This window comes from Ailuropoda melanoleuca, chromosome 10, assembly GCF_002007445.2.
Source record: "Ailuropoda melanoleuca isolate Jingjing chromosome 10, ASM200744v2, whole genome shotgun sequence".
In the NCBI taxonomy this organism is placed as follows: domain Eukaryota; kingdom Metazoa; phylum Chordata; class Mammalia; order Carnivora; family Ursidae; genus Ailuropoda; species Ailuropoda melanoleuca.
Window position 1 is genome coordinate 30858334 of NC_048227.1, and position 18389 is coordinate 30876722.

General features: G+C 47.1%; 1 protein-coding gene across 1 annotated transcript in view; it reads left to right on the top strand.

Annotated features, from left to right (window-relative positions):
* Positions 1-18389, top strand: part of GRIN2A (glutamate ionotropic receptor NMDA type subunit 2A) — a 369848-nt gene that overhangs the window by 341054 nt on the left and 10405 nt on the right. The window lies entirely within an intron of this gene.

Sequence of the window (18389 nt, forward strand, 5' to 3'; positions counted from 1 at the left end):
ATGGAAAGATGAGAAGGCAGAGTAAGTCATAAGGAGAAAGAGTATAGTAAGAGTTCAATGAAGAATAGAACGAACGGGCCAGAGTTCATGGAGCGTCATTCATTAATTGATCCAGCAAACAGCAAATATTTATTGAGTACCTGGTATCTCCCTGGCACCTAAGTGGTGACACGTGAGCGAGAACATAAAGAATGGGTCAGTCTGGGACCTAGAAAATGGCATTTCTGGCTTCAAAGGAGAGGTTCAATGGGAGATCTGTTAGGTCCCATCAATCTCATGGATTTTGTAGTTTTTTTAAATGTGATCCTGGGATTTGAAGAGACAGAAGGAAGATCATAGAGGTTAAAGCCCTTCTGGCCTATAGAGCCCGGCAAAAAGATACTGAGAACAAGGTTGTATAATAGTGTTATTCATTAGCAAGCCAGGCCACATAACTCACCCGTATTCTTAGCAACCCTTCGTGTGGTATTCTGGGGTACATCTTACTATTTCCATGTAGCAGAGCAGGAAAATGAGGCTCCTTTGGGCTCAGCGAGCTACAGCAGAGCTTTCAGACGTCAGTGTAAACAGGAACCACCTGGGGATCTGTCATCCGGCAGACTTGGGGTCAGTCAGTCTAGGGATGGGGAGCCTGAGATTCTGCGTTTCTCGCAAGCTCCAGGGGATGCTGACGCTGCCAGTCTAGGAACCACAGCCTGTATGGATTTTTACAGTTCGTGTAACTCCGGTTCTGATTGTCTTTCCATGAAACCATGCTCCAGGGAAAAATCTTGGCTGCTGCTGGCCAGCTCACCTTTGCTAGAAATAAGACACTCTAGCAGTGAGAAGCATTTAATCTTCCTCTTTGTACTTTGCTCAGTTTTCATGGTTGTGGGTTTATTTTTAAACCTAGAAATACATTACTTGTCCCTGGTAGCTCATCTGAATTCACTGAAAGATCAAATCACATATATGTGTTTATCATATGTCTTTATATCTTATTTATATGCTATATTCTCCTGCACTTATATTTACATATATATGATGGAGATCATGTGAAATGTTTGAGGGATATGGCACATGCATCTTCTGTGTTGATATTGTATGAACAGGGTGACTAACTCAAGACTGAGACTTGCCCAGTTTAAAACTAGTGACCCCAGTTATATCCCATGTGGGCACATATGATAGATATCATATGTGAAATCTTTGAATGATACCGTATCTATCATTTCAGATGGATCGGTGCGTTGGGGCCCCTTAGCCCTGCAACTTTGGAAGCAATCATTTTAAAGACTCGTCCAGATCGATAACAAATGGAAAGGGACCGCACGCTCCGCTCTTCTTGTATTTATAAGGAAGGCACCTTGCTGTAATAGGCTCTAGAGCTTAGGAAAGCACGCCTCCGGGAAAACAACGCGCATGCTCACGGATCTTGGAGTGGGGAGTGCTGGAGGGGAGTCCATGCGGAAGCCCACTCCCTGCTTCCAAGTGGGTCAGTGGTAATAGTTCCTGATTGCTGTGTTTGCCGGCCTTTCACTGAAGCATGCAGGACGGCTTGGGGTGGTGAGGGACCCCACGCTGCCAGCCAGGGTAGAGAGTGGGTGATTGCAGAAGCTCTTTGTGTATCTAATTTGGATTCTCATAAATTGCTCTGAGCCACTCGTTGGGTTGCTAATATCCTCCTCACTGTCTTAGTCCAGCTTCTCCACTTAATATCTTTGGGCTAATGTCTGAGTCTCGGGAAGAACTGGACACCTGCAGCTTGGGTGGTGATAACCGCCCATGCCTCCACTCCGAGGATGGGCTCTTCCCTAAGTGCCCTTTGCCCCCTGTCTTCTCAGGCTGGCGTAGGAACGTATAGCACTGTTGGTCGACGAGATCACAGCGGGGGGGGGTGTTCCTACATGTTTTTCTCATTCAGCTTTCTACTGTGTCTGCAGTTCCACCATTTGAAGCTTTCTTGAATAACCATGGAATATTCCATGCAACTCCCTTTAAAAATGAAATTCCTGGGCACCTGGGTGGCTCAGTCGGTTAAGCGTCTAACTCTTGGTTTCGGCTTAGGTCATGATCTCAGGATCGTGAGATGGAGCCCCGCATCAGGCTCTGTGCTGGACTTGGAGTCTGTTTAAGATTCTTGCTTGCTCTTTTTTAAAAAAAGAAAGAAATTCCTTCTTCTGTCTCCTAAATCCATTTCCTGACTTGGTATCTGACCTAGCCTTCAGTCTACGTGTCCCCCTTTAAGATTTCCTTAAAGGCCGCAGCTGTACACTAGATATGTTTCTAAACTGTGAACCCTCTTAGCTCCGTGCTTACCGTGTTCTTGTGGCCTTCAGCAAAGCAAGACCAAAATGATGGGGAAAGACGGAAGGTTCTGCAGCCTCCTAGGTGCATGATCTCAGGCAAATTAACGTCTCTGCATTCCAGTTTCTTAATCTCTACATTGGAGTTGATGGGAGAGTCAATGGGAAAACGAACAGAAAGAGACTAGCCCGGCATTGAGGATGTATTCGATGTGCGCTCAGTGCGGGCCTCCCCGTGTCCCTGACCCACCGAGGGGCACTGCGTCCTCAGTCCCTGGAGGGCAGACACTGTGAGGCCCATTCTTGTTGCCTTTCGTCTGCCTTAGGACTCCCTGCTGCACTTGGTACACAGTAGGTGCTCACAGGGAACTCACTGATGAACAGGCGAACAAGGAGGCACATCCTTCCACGGTTTACTCTCGTGCTCCTGTGGTCAGATACCGGTTTTGCATTTTCTTTGTAACACAATTTTCTGGGAGGGATCTAACTGGCAAGATTATCCAGTTCCTGGTTTTTAGCATTGAAATGGATCATAAATTGGTGCCAAGTTTGTGGTCTCTGCGTCAAGCAGGTAAAAGGAAAACCACTGTTTTCCTCTGGGTTTGGCAAAGTATGGCCCCGGCGCCGAATCCAACCACTGCCTGGTTTTGAAAATAAGGTTTTATTGGAACACAGCCACCTCCCTTCGCTCAGGAGCCGCCTGTGGCCGCTCTCACCCTGTGCGGGCAGAGTCTTGTTGCTGCGACAGCCCCCGGCTAGTTGCCGTCTGGCCCTTCCTAGAGAAAGTGTGATGGCCTCTGGTCTTAGGCTGCCTGAGGGAAGCCAAGAAAGGCAGAGAAGACTTGAAACTCTAGGATGTCCAGTTCTCCTAAGGGAAGGGGAAGGTGGGCAAGGAGGAGAGGAGGGGCAAGCCTGATAGGGATGGAGGAAGAGGCAGAGAGGAGCCGCGGAGAGCAGAAGGAGGCGTGTGTGCATGGCCTGGCAGGCAGGACTCAGCCCAGGCGTCTGCAGAGCCCACTGCACGGTTCACCGAGCGAGGAGCCTCAGTGCAGCAGAAACTGGAAAAGCCTGAGAACCAGTGGCTGCTCCATCGCGGCTGGCTCCGTGCTGGAGCGAGGCACAGACCACCGGCTGACTCACTCCTGCCTTGGAGGCCTCTTCATCTGTCTCCTGCTGGCTTCTCTGCCAGCAGATCTTCGTGCCATAGGTCCCTGTGTCCTCGGATGACTCAGCAGCACCCTATTGCAACCAGCCGCCTCAGCCTGTTTAAAGAGATAAACGCCATAATAAGGATGGGCGGGGGGGGGGGGTTGCGGGGGGGTTGCGGAGAGAGGTGGCGCCGAGGATCTGAGAGCCCTGTGCGAGGGGAGGAGACGGTATCCATTTCTCTAGCTAGAAGTCTTTGAGCAGCCCCCCTCCCATCAGTGTTACTCTTAGAGGCATTCATAATAAGGGGTAACACTTACTGAGGGATAACCATGCGTCACAGAATAACCTCAGTCTTTCTGTGTATTAATTTCATTCAGTCCTCACAGTGGTTAAATGGCATGAGTTAAGATCATTAACACCTGTGTGCAGATGAGGAAACCGAGTTACAGGCAGGTTAAGTAATGTGTCCAAGCTCCTAAGGGGCAGATCTGAGATTGGGACGTAGGCCAATGGGCCACAGGGCCTTTGCTTTAACCATGATGCAGTATTGCTTCTCCTTTGCTATTACCCTCGTAGACATCTCTCCGTCTCTACCTGGAAAGGGTCAGAGCTGTGACTGAAAGGCAGATTGGTCGGAATCCAGATTCAGTGTCCATTTGTCTTTCGCTGAAGGAACAGCATCGGTCCCCTGCAGGTGATCCTGGGCAGAAGAACTTGGCCACGGAGGTTGAGGGTGGGAGAGCAGATGACCTATGCTTTTCCCATTTTTCCATGGAGAAGGAGACTTGTCCATGCCCCAGGCCCTGGCACCACGGGAACAGGCTCAGCCTAATTTTTGAGATCATTCAGCCCCGGCAGTTTGGGGAAAAACTCAGGACCCAGAAGCCAGAGATGAGAAGGAATGAAACAAGGGCAGAATGTAATTAAGAGGAGTCAGATGTTTGGCCCCGATACAGACTCGCAGAGCGGCCTCTCCAGGTTCACAAAGACCCATCACGGTTGCCAGAATTGCTTGCTCCCCACAGAGCTCCTCCAAGCTGCATAATCCCCAGCATTTCAGAAAGTTATCGTTCCTTGCTAAACGTGTTTTAATCAAATTGAGACTTCAAAGGCAGGCCCCACAGTTTGGGCTGAGCTAGGCTACTCTCTAAATCACAAACTTTCTAACCAAGTTAGCAAGCCCGGATGCCATTGACAAAGCCCCCTGATTTATTAACCCAGTTGTTCATTCATTCATTCTCCCTGCCTCTAGACATTCATTCAGCAAAGAATAACCGAGCAGCTTCGAAGCTCCAGGTGGTGGAATATAAAAAGGATTAGAGGCTCCCGCTCTATTGCCCTTAATAGTTACTTCCCTTATGAAGTGCTTGTGGCACATCTGTGTCCATCAGACTCGCTTGGAGAGCCTGTTGAAAACAGAGATCCCTAATTTTCACCCCACGGGGCATTTTTTACATCCTCTCTGGAATATCCTAATTCGCAGGAAGATTTAAGAACCACTCCTTAGGATAACGCCATTTAGCACTTTAGATGCATTATTCTCTGACTGCCAAGTACTGGACACACAGGTCAGCGGCCAACAGGTCACTCATCTGGGGTCTTTACCCTGAGTTTTATCCACTCTCCTCTCTCAGGGCTCTTTTTTTTTTTTTAAGATTTTATTTATTTATTCAACAGAGATAGAGACAGCCAGCGAGAGAGGGAACACAAGCAGGGGGAGTGGGAGAGGAAGAAGCAGGCTCATAGCAGAGGAGCCTGATGTGGGGCTCGATCCCATATCGCCGGGATCACGCCCTGAGCCGAAAGCAGACGCTTAACCGCTGTGCCACCCAGGCGCCCCTCTCTCAGGGCTCTTAACCAGGTTACCATACCCAGAGACCTTTGGAGATTGTGAAAACCCGAGAAATGAATCATGTGGACCATGTAAGTATCAGCACAGTGACCAGTGGTCCACGGCAACCACAACAAAGGACACTGGAGGTGCTCCATGTGGATGACTTTGACAGGTGCACAAACCTCGCTTCCACAGAGTAGCAGCTCAGATGCCATATCCCCTAAGGGGGTGATGATCAACCACCATTTTGACGCTCCAGCCACCAAGTCAGTCTGACCCTCTGTGACCTAAACACTATGTCCGTGGCACACTATTCATTCAGAAATGAAATGTTTCAAGAGGAAGACATGAAATCCATCCTAAACAGAGATTAGCAATAAAGGGTTTAACTGCTTCTTCACTGGCCTGTGACCAGATGGTACCATAAAAATTAGACTTGTTTATCTCCCTCCTAATTTTAACTAGAGACATATTGGGAATAATAATGGAACAGCACTTACTTAAGAAACAGATAAACTCCATAAATACCCTGGAGGGCCATTGACTTTCGCTCTGTGCTCGAGGGCGCTGAGGGTTTTTTCATGGGCACGTTTGCAGTGAATTTCCCAATCGGTCCCCTGAGAGTCAGAGCTGCAGTGTTTATTATCTGACGCCAGGATTAGAACAAGGTCAGCGGTGCCAGATTCGTGCCTGACAAGCAGTGAATCGCCCCAGCCAGGGAAAGCCAAACGTCAGGCGAGCTGTCAAAGTTGAAATAAGACATAATGAATGGCTTGCTGGTAAGTCAAACGCTGACGTCACAGAGCCTGATGGGAATTACAGGATGGATGCACACTGGCCCCAGGTCCCCTTCAGTCTATGATTTTGTGAACACTTATCTGGAAAGGCAATATAACATCCACAGAAACTCACCCGGTCTCCTACCTCACCATAATTGTGTTCGGTTGGGCTGTTACCTTCTGGGCCTTTTCCTTGCAGACACATTGCTTTAAATGTATTTAATAAGTAGCTAAAGACACTTTTACAGTCCACTATTGCTTTAAATGTATTTAATAAGTAGCTAAAGACACTTTTACAGTCCACTATTTTAACGTATATTTTGAACTTTTTTTCATGTCATTACAGAATAGGGTCCTCACAATTTTAATTTGTGCATAGAATGTCATAGTCACTATTAAACCGTAATTCATTACATGATTTTCCTAATGTGAAAATGGTCTATATAATGGTAGAAGGCACATGTTCCTGACCCCCCCCTTTTCGAAGCGTCTACTTGTAACACTCTTAGGTGTAGAATTTGAAGGGTTAATGGCTGTAAATGTCATCAGGAGTCTTGATCTATAGTCATATTAATGCCCAAAAGGCTTGTTCCCATCCAAAAGTACTATTAATAATGACCCGATGTACCAATTTTAAAACAGTCGAGAAGCTTTGAGCATTAGTGTTCTTTCTGCTGTCTTAGAAGGTTGCCTTAGAACTCCTTGGAATAGTAGTGAAAATGGGGGGAAAAATGAGTTGTCTTTTCATCTTTTTTGGCCATTTATTTTTACATAGATTTTAATGGACAGCTTATATATCTTAGTAATTTATTAAAACTTTATAATATTTCACACACCCAAAAGGTCCTAAATAAAGCATCATGGGGTATAGTTGAGACCAAAGGCTTCGAGCTCAAATATAACAACTGATCTCTCCTAGCTCTATGGTCTTGGGAAAATTGTTTACCCTTTGTAAGGGCCGCATTCCTCCCCTTTAAATTAGGGATTGCAATGGCACTGAGCTCACCAAGTTTAATGGTATAATGTACGAGAACTGCTAAGTGTAGTACCCATTGTAGGTACTCAGTATAGATCATAACAGTAATGAGTCTCCTTAAATTGGGATTTATTCTTATTCATATATATACATTCTTAAAAATCATTTTTTTTTAATTGCCTAAATCAGGATTCTGCTAACTATGGCCTACATTGCCCTGTTGGCTATTTTTGTCAATAAAGTTTTATTGGAACACAGACACACCCTTTCATTTACTGTGTGTGTCTGAGGGTGCTCCTGTGCTGCAGGGGCCGAGTTGGGGAGTTGGGACCGAGACCACAGGGCCCACAGAGCTCAGAATATTTACTAGTTAGACCTTTTCAGAAAGATTGGTGACTTTGGCTTCAATAATAAAAGTACAACATGTTCTTTTAAAATAATTCCAACAATATGGAAGATTTTAACATAACTCATGCCTCTTTATCCTTTAAGAACTTTTTCTTTGTAAAAAAAAAAAAAAAGTCATGTTTCTTCTCTTTCTGAGTTAGAAAGTTCTTTTTCTTCCCCCTTTCCTTCTTATTTTCTCTCTTGACCCCCAAAATGGAAGACCCCCTGACACCGCTACTATGCCTCTATTGCTTTTTTCTTTCTGTAAATTACTACATTCATTATACTGCACAAATCTCAATGTCCAATTAATTTTTATACAACTGTGACTACCACTCAGAGTTGAGAACATGACCAGTACCCCAGAAAGCTCCCTTCCAGCCAATACTCCCCCCACCCCCCGAAGGTGACCACCATTCTGACCTTCATGACTATGGATAGGTTTTGCCTCCTTTTGAACTTCAAATAAATGGTACAATCATACAACATCTGTTCATCTGTATCTTTGAGGACATTAATCCCTATCAATGCATATAACTAAAACTATTTATTTATGACTGCATGGTATTCCGTTAGATACCGCAGTTTGTTTATACATTTGCTATTGAGGGACATTCATGTTATTTTTCACTTTTGTCTGCTTTGAGCATTCTTGTACTTTCTTTGGTGCGTGTAGGCACTTAATTGTTTGGGAACATACCTATGAATGAAATTGCTGGGTCACAGAATGTGGATATACTCTGCTCTAGTAGATACTTCCAAACAATTCTCCGAGAACCAACGACCCATGTGCATTCTCATCAGCAGAACATGTGGTTCCTGTAACTTCTGCGTGCCCTGTCTCCCCCCTCCGGGAGAGAGGTAAAGTGGGCTTGTGTCACTGAATGCAGGTGTGCTCCTCAATGGCTGTGGTTGGATTTTGTTGTATGATCGTAGCCCATAGTTCAGAGACCCCAACTCCTCCTCCATCTCCCTTCTTGTATAGAATGGAGCAAGAGGGCTGTGGTGTCTGCCCCGCACACTTTCCTGAGTTGGCATCTGAATCTAACCACGCCCCCATGCCCCTACACTCTCCCCCTCATCCCTGGCAATGGTCTCACCTCATCTGTTGCCTCAGATTGCGGAGAAGGAAGAGATCAGAGGAGCACCACCACCTGTAAGGGAGGATAGGGCCGTCATCAACGAGGTCCGAGAGCTCTCTTAAGTTGTAACCCACCCTCTCCATCAAAAGACAAACCGAGTCTTCCTTCGGCTTTGGTTATGACAGCACTGCTGGCAGATACAGGGTCCGTCCTATAAAGGTCCCATTTCCCCTTTCTGTTCTTCCCTCTTCTTCATCTTCCCTCACATCCTCCCTCCTTCCTCTCCCCTTTGCTTTTCTCCTCACCCTCTCCTCCTCTTTCTCCTCCACGCCACAACCAAATCTTGAGTGCGCTTTAAGTCTCTGCACTGTTCTGGACGATGGGGCATGCAGATAAGATGGACAATGGATGCTGGGCGCCTGGGTGGTGCAGTCGTTAAGCGTCTGCCTTCGGCTCAGGGCGTGATCCCAGCGTTCTGAGATCGAGCCCCACATCAGGCTCCTCCGCTGGGAGCCTGCTTCTTCCTCTCCCACTCCCCCTGCTTGTGTTCCCTCTCTCGCTGGCTGGCTGTCTCTGTCAAATAAATAAATAAAATCTTTAAAAAAAAAAAAAAGATGGACAATGGATGTGATCCCTTTGCTTAAGGACTCCACAGTCTCCAGGAAGCTTGTTGACCAATTAAAAAAGGAGCCAAAAAGAGGGGATGCCATTTTACCTGCTGAAAGAGCCAGCTCTCTCAATCTGGGATGTGGGATTATTGCTATCCTTTTCTTTTTCTTCCCCCTTCCATCTGCATGCAGCCTTTTAAACCGCAAGGAACCCTTTGTGGCATTAAAAAGCCTCACACTCTTACGCGATGAGTCATAGGATTTTCGGGACCGCCAATGGAGAAAATGTGCAATTGTCAGAAAGTTACTGTGAATTCGTTTACGCTCATTTACCAGTACCTGTGCCTTCTGAGTCCTGGCACCTTGACCATCTGTATGTGCGTGAGGCAGCTGGAGGAAGCAGACTCCAGAGGCACTTGGCATATGCAGGATTCATCAGTGACGTTGGTCTGCAGCCTTGCTCTAGACAATTGGCTCTCGCCAACCCCAGCCTCTATTGGAAAACCGTGCGCACGTATGTTGCCTGGTGTCTGACAGGGTGGCCCAACCTCTGTGCTCTTCTTCCTTTTTCTTCTCCAAGAGACACAGGTTGGGGACCTGTGAGCACAAAATTCCCCAACTCCAAATTGCACAGTTGATCCGGTGGCCTGCGAAACCCCAGCCAGGTGGCAAAAAACAGCAGTCCCTCCTGCAGGCCTCAGGCTCTGTCCACAGAGCAGAGACCCCAGCTGGAAGGTAGTAGTAACACATTTATGCCAAAGACAGCCTGTCTCTGCATCTAACTGGATCCTTTTAAGCTTAGCCCTATTTTTATGTTGCTTTTGTGACTTCTCAGCATTATACAGAAATGGAATATTCTGACATTTAAATAAGGAAGATGCAGCTTCCAGATTTAGTCTGTGTGTGTCCAGAATCTTGTACTATCCCCACCACCACAACCAGCAAAGGTATTTTTCTTTTCCTCGCCAGCAAATTGTTCAGTGACCCACATAGGTCATGGATACAGAGGTCCTAGGTTCCAGGATGCTATTATTTCCAGATCCAGGTCACCTGGCTTTGAGTCAAGAGTGTAGCATTATAAGGCTAAGGCACCGAGGTCAGTAATTGGATGGTCTGGCTGACTTTACTCAGTTCCAAGTCCGTAGACTACATCCCAGATCTGACCAGCAGCTTCCTTCCAGGACAACTGGGCAGGGAGAGCACGTGGTCTCCACCCTGCAGATCCCAAGCCGTCCTCACTCTGGGGACCGCAGTTCGGAGCTCACCGTGACCAAATCTGTTCCCACCGAGAGCAACCACCCTGTCGATGATGGTGCCCTAGATTTTCTACAAAGAAAATTGTTCCTCTGCCATTGCCAGTTCCATTCGGGCTTCTGAGAAACCTGAAGTGCTCAATCCCTGGGCAAGACATGAAACGGGCTTGAAACAGGGTCAGTTCCCCTCTTGGTGTTCACAGCAAACCCCAACAGGATCAGCAGCAACGTCATCCTGACGTCTTTCGGCTATAGATGGAAGCTGCTTCCCTGTGGGGAACCACCAAACTCCATCACTAGACTCTTTGATAGGAACTTGTTTGCCCCGAGAGTCAGCCTTGATTTCTGAGCTTCAGACAGTCTTCCCAACCCCTCTGCTTGGGGCTCACAGAATCCTTCCTCTCCCGGGCTTCTGCTGATGCTCAGAACAGTGTATCACAAGCCAATCAAGGAGAGGAGCCTTGTGTCATCACAGTCCGCTCGGTTGTATGGACCCCCTACTGTGTGTCGAGCCCTGAACCTGAGACTGGGGATGTAAAAAGAATACGGCAGGATGCCTACCCTGAATAAACTCACCTCCCGATGGGGAGGACTTAGAAGCAAATGGTGATTAGAGTCTAGTGTGACAGATTTCCCTACTGACGAGAAACCCGGGATGTTGTGGAAGAGGAAACCATGGTCTCATACCCACGTTCTTGTGCATTCACGGAAGACTTCCTGGAAGTGGAGACCTCTGAGCTGCACTCCAGAGGTAGCCGTCGGCAAGGTTTCAGCAGGATACCATGCAGCTGGTGTACCCAGAGAAAACTGCCATGGGCTGCGGTGATAGAGAGGACAATCCACAGTGGGTCCTTATCAGTGACTTCCTGCAAGTGGGTTTCTCTCTCGTCAACCACGTATCCTGCGAACAGGAGAGTTTAATCTCCATGTCCTGCCTGCTTCTGAGACCAGGACAGGACCCCAGTAGTGCTCACTGTCACCGGGATGGAATTTACTGGAGACTGCCGCACTGTAGCCCTGTCCTTCCCATCTGCCATCCTCACTGACCTGTAACAGCCTGCCTTACGTTATGTGTGAGAACACAGCAACCGAAAACTCCTAGGGCCAGCAAGCATACAGCTGGTCTCATCCAACAGCCCCCCTATTCCCAGGACACCCCATCTCCTCAGCACAAAAGCCAGGTCCTTTGCAATCGGCCCCTCCTTTCATCGCTTCTTCCTTCCCGCAAATTCTGAACCTCTCTCTGATGTCCAAACACACTCTAAGTTTGATCATCTCATCTGGCCAGAATGGCTTGCAGGACGCTCTCTCCCACAGGACACTGAACTCGTGGAGCCCAAAGACTGTGTGTGATTCGTCTCTGTATGAAAATACAGAGACGCTGCTGACCGCGTGCTCAGTGCTTTAAAAATGTTCTTTTTTTCAAGGAATGAATGAGCGAGCGAATGAAGGAGTGAGGGAGAGAGGGAGGCAAAACCGAATGAAGTTCTCAGAGGACCAAACAGCATTAGCTTCCTTGACTGGAACTGAAACAGGACATCAAAGCCAGCCTCTCAGAACCACACGATATCTCCCCATTACCATCCCCGAGTAGGGTCAGGTGCTCTGGCCAGAAACCAAGAAAAACTCTACGTAGATGCTTGCCCGCAGGGGTCTGTGTGGGGGCTGATTCTAGAAGATGTACAGCAGCCCATTCTCAGGCCCTGGACAGAGCCTATAGGGTACAGGTTCAAAATGAACTTTTTACAACCGACCTCGGGGGAGAAATGCTCCGGAAGTCTGAAGGCTAGTCACATGGCATGCTATAAAATCCTTTCCTGAAGCAATCCCCTTAGCTCTCAGACAGTCTTACGGAACAGAATGAAATCTAATCTGAAAAGCTACTGCGGTCCCTCTGGAAATTCAGAGAAGGAGTCTCAGGGCAAAGAGGGAACTGATTTCTCTTACTTTGGACATACCCTTCTTGGAGGGCTAAGCCTTCTCTCGGGACATGCCTTCCTGGAATCACAGCCTCCGCGGACTGGCAGGGCAGAGGGAGGGGTGGGCCATCCCCCCCCGCCGCCAGCTGCTCTGGCTCCAGGCAGCAAAGAACGATGTCTCCAGTGATACCTGCTGAGTAAGCGTGTGTGCCGGGCACGGGGTGCACACAGCCTCATTTACCAGCACCACTCGTATGAGCTACATAATGCTGTGCTCCGCTTGGTAGATGCTAGAGAGACAGAGCGAGTGTCTCCCTGTGCCTCATCTGTAAAATGGGTGTGATAATGGCACCAGCCACATTGGGTTGATGTCAGGGCCACGTGGGTTCATTTTTGAAAATCCTAGTACAGTGCCTGGAATGCAATGGAATTTATGTAACTTTGTTAAATAAGCGAATAGGAAACTAGATTAAGGAATGGATGAGTGAACAGATCTCTGGACCAAGGTCAAATGGGTTGTAGGTGTGGAAGGCAGTTGAGTGCAGGCAGGCAGACAGACTCTCATCCTACCTCCCGCGGCAGTCCAGACCTGCCAGGAAGACTTGCCGTGCTCCCCAAACCCTTCGGGGAAGGGCGCTCCCCTTTGTGGCCCATTCTGGTGTTTTCTACCTGAAACGTTCTTGTGATTTTCGGGATGGTGCCTACTTGCATTTTCACCAATTCCTTTTTGCAAACGAGAAATGCCCGGCTCGGAGCTCGTGAGTGAGCAGCACGATACGGATCACGCAGCCTCCTGCGGCAGCGTCCAAGCAGCTCATGGAAACACGTCTCACGCGTATGCACAGAGCTGTCTCAATTACTCTCGCGTATTCCCCTGGAGATTGTACATCTTTCTGGCTCCTGCCTCTTAAAGCCCCACCGCTCTGCCTTTTAATGGCAACACTGGAAAGGGAGAGGGCCGGGACACCCGCTCTGTGCACCGGCCTCACAGCCTTCCTCAGGACGGCACAGAACCCCGAGGCCCACAGAGATACCTGTGGCAGGCAACACTTCCCGCCTGAAGACCAGAGACAGGCAGGACTTCTGAGCAGACAGAACTTGCATGGCTGGGTCCGCATGAGCTTCCTGTCCTTAGAGGCTTCAGCATCATGCAGGGACCAGATCTCCTGGGTGCAGAGAGGAAGACAGCGTGGCCTGGCTGCAAACCCAGAGCGGCCCAGGCTCCCTCGGCTCCCAGGAGAGCACTTTGCTTTTGTCTTCCTGGCAAGAATGAGTCTGCTCCAGGAAACAGATTTAATTGTCCCAGTTACCAGCTCCAGTTCACAAGACCACACTGACAAAGATCATGGCCTCTTTGTACTGGAAGAAACGGACGGCGGAACGAGCATCTTAGAGCTGCTCCTTGGAAAACTGACCTTTGCCGCTTCACCCCAGTCGAGGACATGCGTACCGCTCAGCCTGTTATCCCCAAGCCCGGGGCACATTCCCTTTTGATCTGTATTTCCTTCTATTTATATGGCAGAAAAACTCACTCAGATCGGAACATGTTTGCAGTGCTGCCTAATTTAAGCCCGAGGATGCAAGGAAAGAAATAGAAACAGAAAATACGGATTCAGTGCCTGTGTGCTGCAAGCCACGAGAAATATCAGAATCATAAAACACGGTCTCTGATCGCCCCCAAGGAGATTACAATATACTTGAGTAAATTAAAAACGAAATAAAGTATTTGGACTACAATTCAGTGCGCCCATAGGCCACGAGGCAGGAAATGAATAACTGCACAGTGATTGGAACGGAGGCTGTAATTGGGATTGAGGAATGTGCATGTGCCCTCCTTGTGCGACGCAGGTCTGGTTTACCGGATCGACTCACTCAAAGAGAGGTGTTTGGTCAGAAGGCAGAGGAAAGGTGTTTATATTCACATCCTGAAAGGACTCTCCTGGTGTTTGTTCTACCCAGACTGACCCTGTTCTAGGCATACAAACCCCGGCTGTCTTTGTGACGACACCAACAGGAACAGAACGTGTCGCAGAGACCCACTTCCGTGTCCTCGCAGACTCTAAAGGGGAATGAAGTCAACAGCGTGCTGGGGTTGTGAAGGGAAGGCTCAGGGATTTTGAGAAGAGGAGGCGGGGACGTAGAGGCACGTGGCAGGCAGAAGCATTTGAGGAGCAGCTGGGGCTGTTGGCTGGACGATGAGGTGATCCTGCAGAGACCCCAGGACAGTATGACCGCGTGATCGCCCTGTGGGCTGTTGGGAGGAAAGGAATTGAGACCTGTCCCTGCACCACTGATTAACCACACCCTCCCCTGTGGGCGATGAATTTACCAAACCATAGGTTTCCTGTTTTTTCCTCCCATAAATGTGAATGGTTGTTTAGCCACGATAACAAAAGTTAGACACGTCTATGTGGTTGTGGTACGATGGGAGACTAAACCGACAAGAGCCCCTTTCATGCTGCAAACACGTCACGGTGCAGGATCAGAAGCGTGTGCGTTCACACATACGCACGCATGCGTACGCGCCCACGTGCTCGCACGAGCACTGTGAAGATCCAAAGAACAGGGAAGCCTTAGGTGCTGGAAATGGAGGGGAATGGAATATTCTCACGGCGCCTCTCTGTGGAAGTGCAGGGGACGTAGGGACTAGGGCTGGAGACCGAGGCTTTAACATCCACACGGGCACCCTGAACTGTGCAGAGAGTAGAAAATGATACCACTGCGTGCATCTGAGATCTCCAGTGTATCAGTGGAAAGACTAGAAAAAAACTGTCCATCAATGCGAAGAAAGTACGAGAAGTCTTGCCAACTGCTTGAAGCTCTGAGAAATTAAAACCTATAGGAGCACAGAGGTCCAAGTGTATACTACCTACATAGTGTGGCAGTGCCAGCCACATTTTTCTCATATAAAAACTGGTACTTTGGAAGCCCCTGGAACCATTGCAGAAGAAAACTCAGAACCCTGCTGCAGGAACATTCCTACAGTCCAGTGTGCTTGGGGGGCCCCGTGGGGTTTACAGGGAGAACAACCCTGCTAAAGATGAGCTCATCCTCAAAAGTTACAAACATCACAAGGAAGAAATCCACCATGCGAGCCAGCGCACACAGCAAGCACGTGGATGTGCATCCCAAGAACCGAGGTGGTGGGGAGGATGCAGGGCCGAGAGTAATCGGAAAGATGGTGGGTTTGAAATTATTAAATGTCAAGAAGTTTTTTAAGACTCCTAACAGAAGAATAAAATGTTATCGTAAAAAGAACGGGCAGAACTTTTAAGATGGCCAGATGAATGTCACAATTAAAATAGATTAAATGAAAGCAGAAGGCTAAATATTATTAATGAAAGAGTAAATGAGCTGGAAAATAGATCTTTGGGAAGCATCTAAGTGTAGGACAGAGGCATAAAGGAGTGGAAAATATTAAAACAAAGTTAATAGCCTGGAGGATAGAATGAGAAGGTTTAGAATATTTTAAACACAGTTTTCAGACAAAAAGAAATGACAGAACAATCATGTGCTCTTAGGGGCTTGCAGAGTAAAACAGTGCGATACCACTATGTACCTTATTAGAACAGCTAAAATCCAAAACACTGACGAGGCTCATAAATTCTGGTGAGCATGTGGAGCAACAGGAACTCTCATTCATTGCTGGTGGGGACACAAAATGACACAGCCGCTTCGGAAGAGGGTTTGGCAGTTTCCCACAAAGCTAAACATATTCTTACTACACAGTCCCACAGTCATGCTCCTAGGTATTTACCCAAAGGAGTTGAAAACTGATGTCCACACAGAAACCCGCACACGGATGTTGATAGCAGCATGATTCATAGTTGCCAAAACCTGGAAGCAGCCAGGATGTCTTTCAGTAGGTGACTGATAAACAGACTGTACATCTGTGCAATGGAAATTATTCACAAATAAAAAGAAAGCTGTCAAACCATGGAAAGAAGTGCAGGAACTTAAATGCATATGGTTCTCAGCACAAGTGTTAACATTGTGGCCACAGGTAACGGGGAACTTAAAGGAAGGATCTGGAAGATCCCTGGAGTTCCCACCATGTATATTTCTAAATCCAACACTGAATGGGTGCCAGATGACTGTGGAGCCCCTCAGTTCCAGTTCTTCAAAAATAGAGTGCCTCTGCCTTCCTTTATCAGCTTTTTCTGCGACCAGTTCACACAGCAAAATGCTACAGCTCGAATTATTCCACTTACCCACCTGCTCTATGAGAAGCTGCGTATGGTTAAGTATACTCATTTTTTGATGTTGTTTTGAAGTTGATATTTTGTATCATTTTAAATTTTGTTTCATCTTTCTACAAATAAGATGATTGCTTATGTAAAAAAAAAAAAAAAGAAAGAAAGAAAGAAAGAAAGAAATACATCTTGTTACGAAGCCAGTCTGAAAAGGCTACTATGTGCACTGTGGTTCCATCTATGTGATGTTCTGGAAAGGGCAAAACTATAGAGACCATTAAAAGATCAGTAGTTGCCAGGGGTTGGGATGGGGCATGAAGAGAGTTGAATGGGGGAGCATACAAGGGACTTTCAAGGCAGGAAGACTATTCTGTATGATACTGTAATAATGATGGACACGTGGCATTAAGCCTTGGGCAAAATCCACAGAACGTGCAACACAAAGCGTGAACCCCAATGTAAACTCTGGGCTTTAGTTACTGTATCAAGATCGGTTGGTGAACTGTAAAAAAAAAAAAAAAAAAAAAAAAAAATACCCCCCCNCCCAATGCCAGATGTTAGTAGAAGACACTGAGGGAACGGGGAGGAGTGCATGGGAACTCTGCACTTCCTGCTCGATGTTTCTGTAACCCTAAAACTACTCTAAAAAAATAAAGTCTCCTGGTGTTTTTTTTTTTTAAAGGATAGGGAGAGTTGATACTCAAAGTAAGAATGGGTGAGATTTTTTCCAGAATTAAAGTCCTGAGTCACACATCAAAGAATAACACTGAGTCCAGAGCCGAACAAATAAAGCAAATCCATGCCTACATTCCACACCAAAGACAAAATGAAAGTCTCAAAAGCCATCAGAGAAAAAACACAGACTGCACAGGGAATAGTGACAATTAGATTATTAGCCAGCTTCTCAGCAACTGTAATCTAGATCAGAAGAAAACGCAGTAACATCTTCAAAAGGCCCGGGGAGAATAAGGATCAACTTAGATTTCTCAGTTCAGCCACATCATTCAAGCACGCGAACAAACCAAGAGCATGACACGCTAATTTCACGAAACTTAAAAAAGACAGAAGTATGAAAGCGGTAATTAGGCTAACCTCTTCAAAAGAGAATCAAAGAAACATTTGGGGTGTTTCCTTTACTTTTCTCTGCATGTTTCACATTGTATCTTAGATACACACACACGGTAGTCCTACTTTTCATTTAACATTACATGCATCCTATTTGATTTTCACTGTCCTTGAAGGATAATTTTTAAAGTCTGAATCAGTGTAAGTGCCATAGTTTAGTGAATTGCTAGACAGTTAGCTTAATTGCTAGACATTTAGATCAGAGCATTTCCTCCTAAATGGCAACTGGATGAAATGCACGTAATAGACAAAATAATACTAAGCATGCCCACTTTTTCTTTCCCACTGAAAACTCCACCTGCTTCTTTAACTGCCTACTGAAGTGGGGAGATGTTTAGTTTGCAAGGGGCCATTCAGAGCTGATTGGGATATCTCTTTTCAATGCGTTCTGCCCTCAGGGCACTGATCGTGGGTGGTATCTTGGAACAATCCCAGATGTTCCAAAGGAAGATGCAAGAAGAAATTAATATATTCGAGGACTGCCATGTGCCGGGCACTGTGCTGGGCATCTGCTCCCAAACAATCCCAGGAACACCACTGTTTATGAGCCGGGCACTGCATTTTAGGACGTTTGCAGACGTGAGCCCAACTGGTCTCTAGACGTGTGCTCTATTGTTCTATGTATTTTACAGACAGGAGAGCTCTGGCTCTGCAGTCACCCAGCTAGTAAGTCATGAAGTCATAAGTGGAATGCGAGTCCTTCTGCAGTGGCGTGCTGCCCGTTCATGCCCCGTCCTGTTCCAGGCATGGGTGGGTGTCGGGGACACGGGCAGTGAAAAGGAGGATGGGCAGAACATGA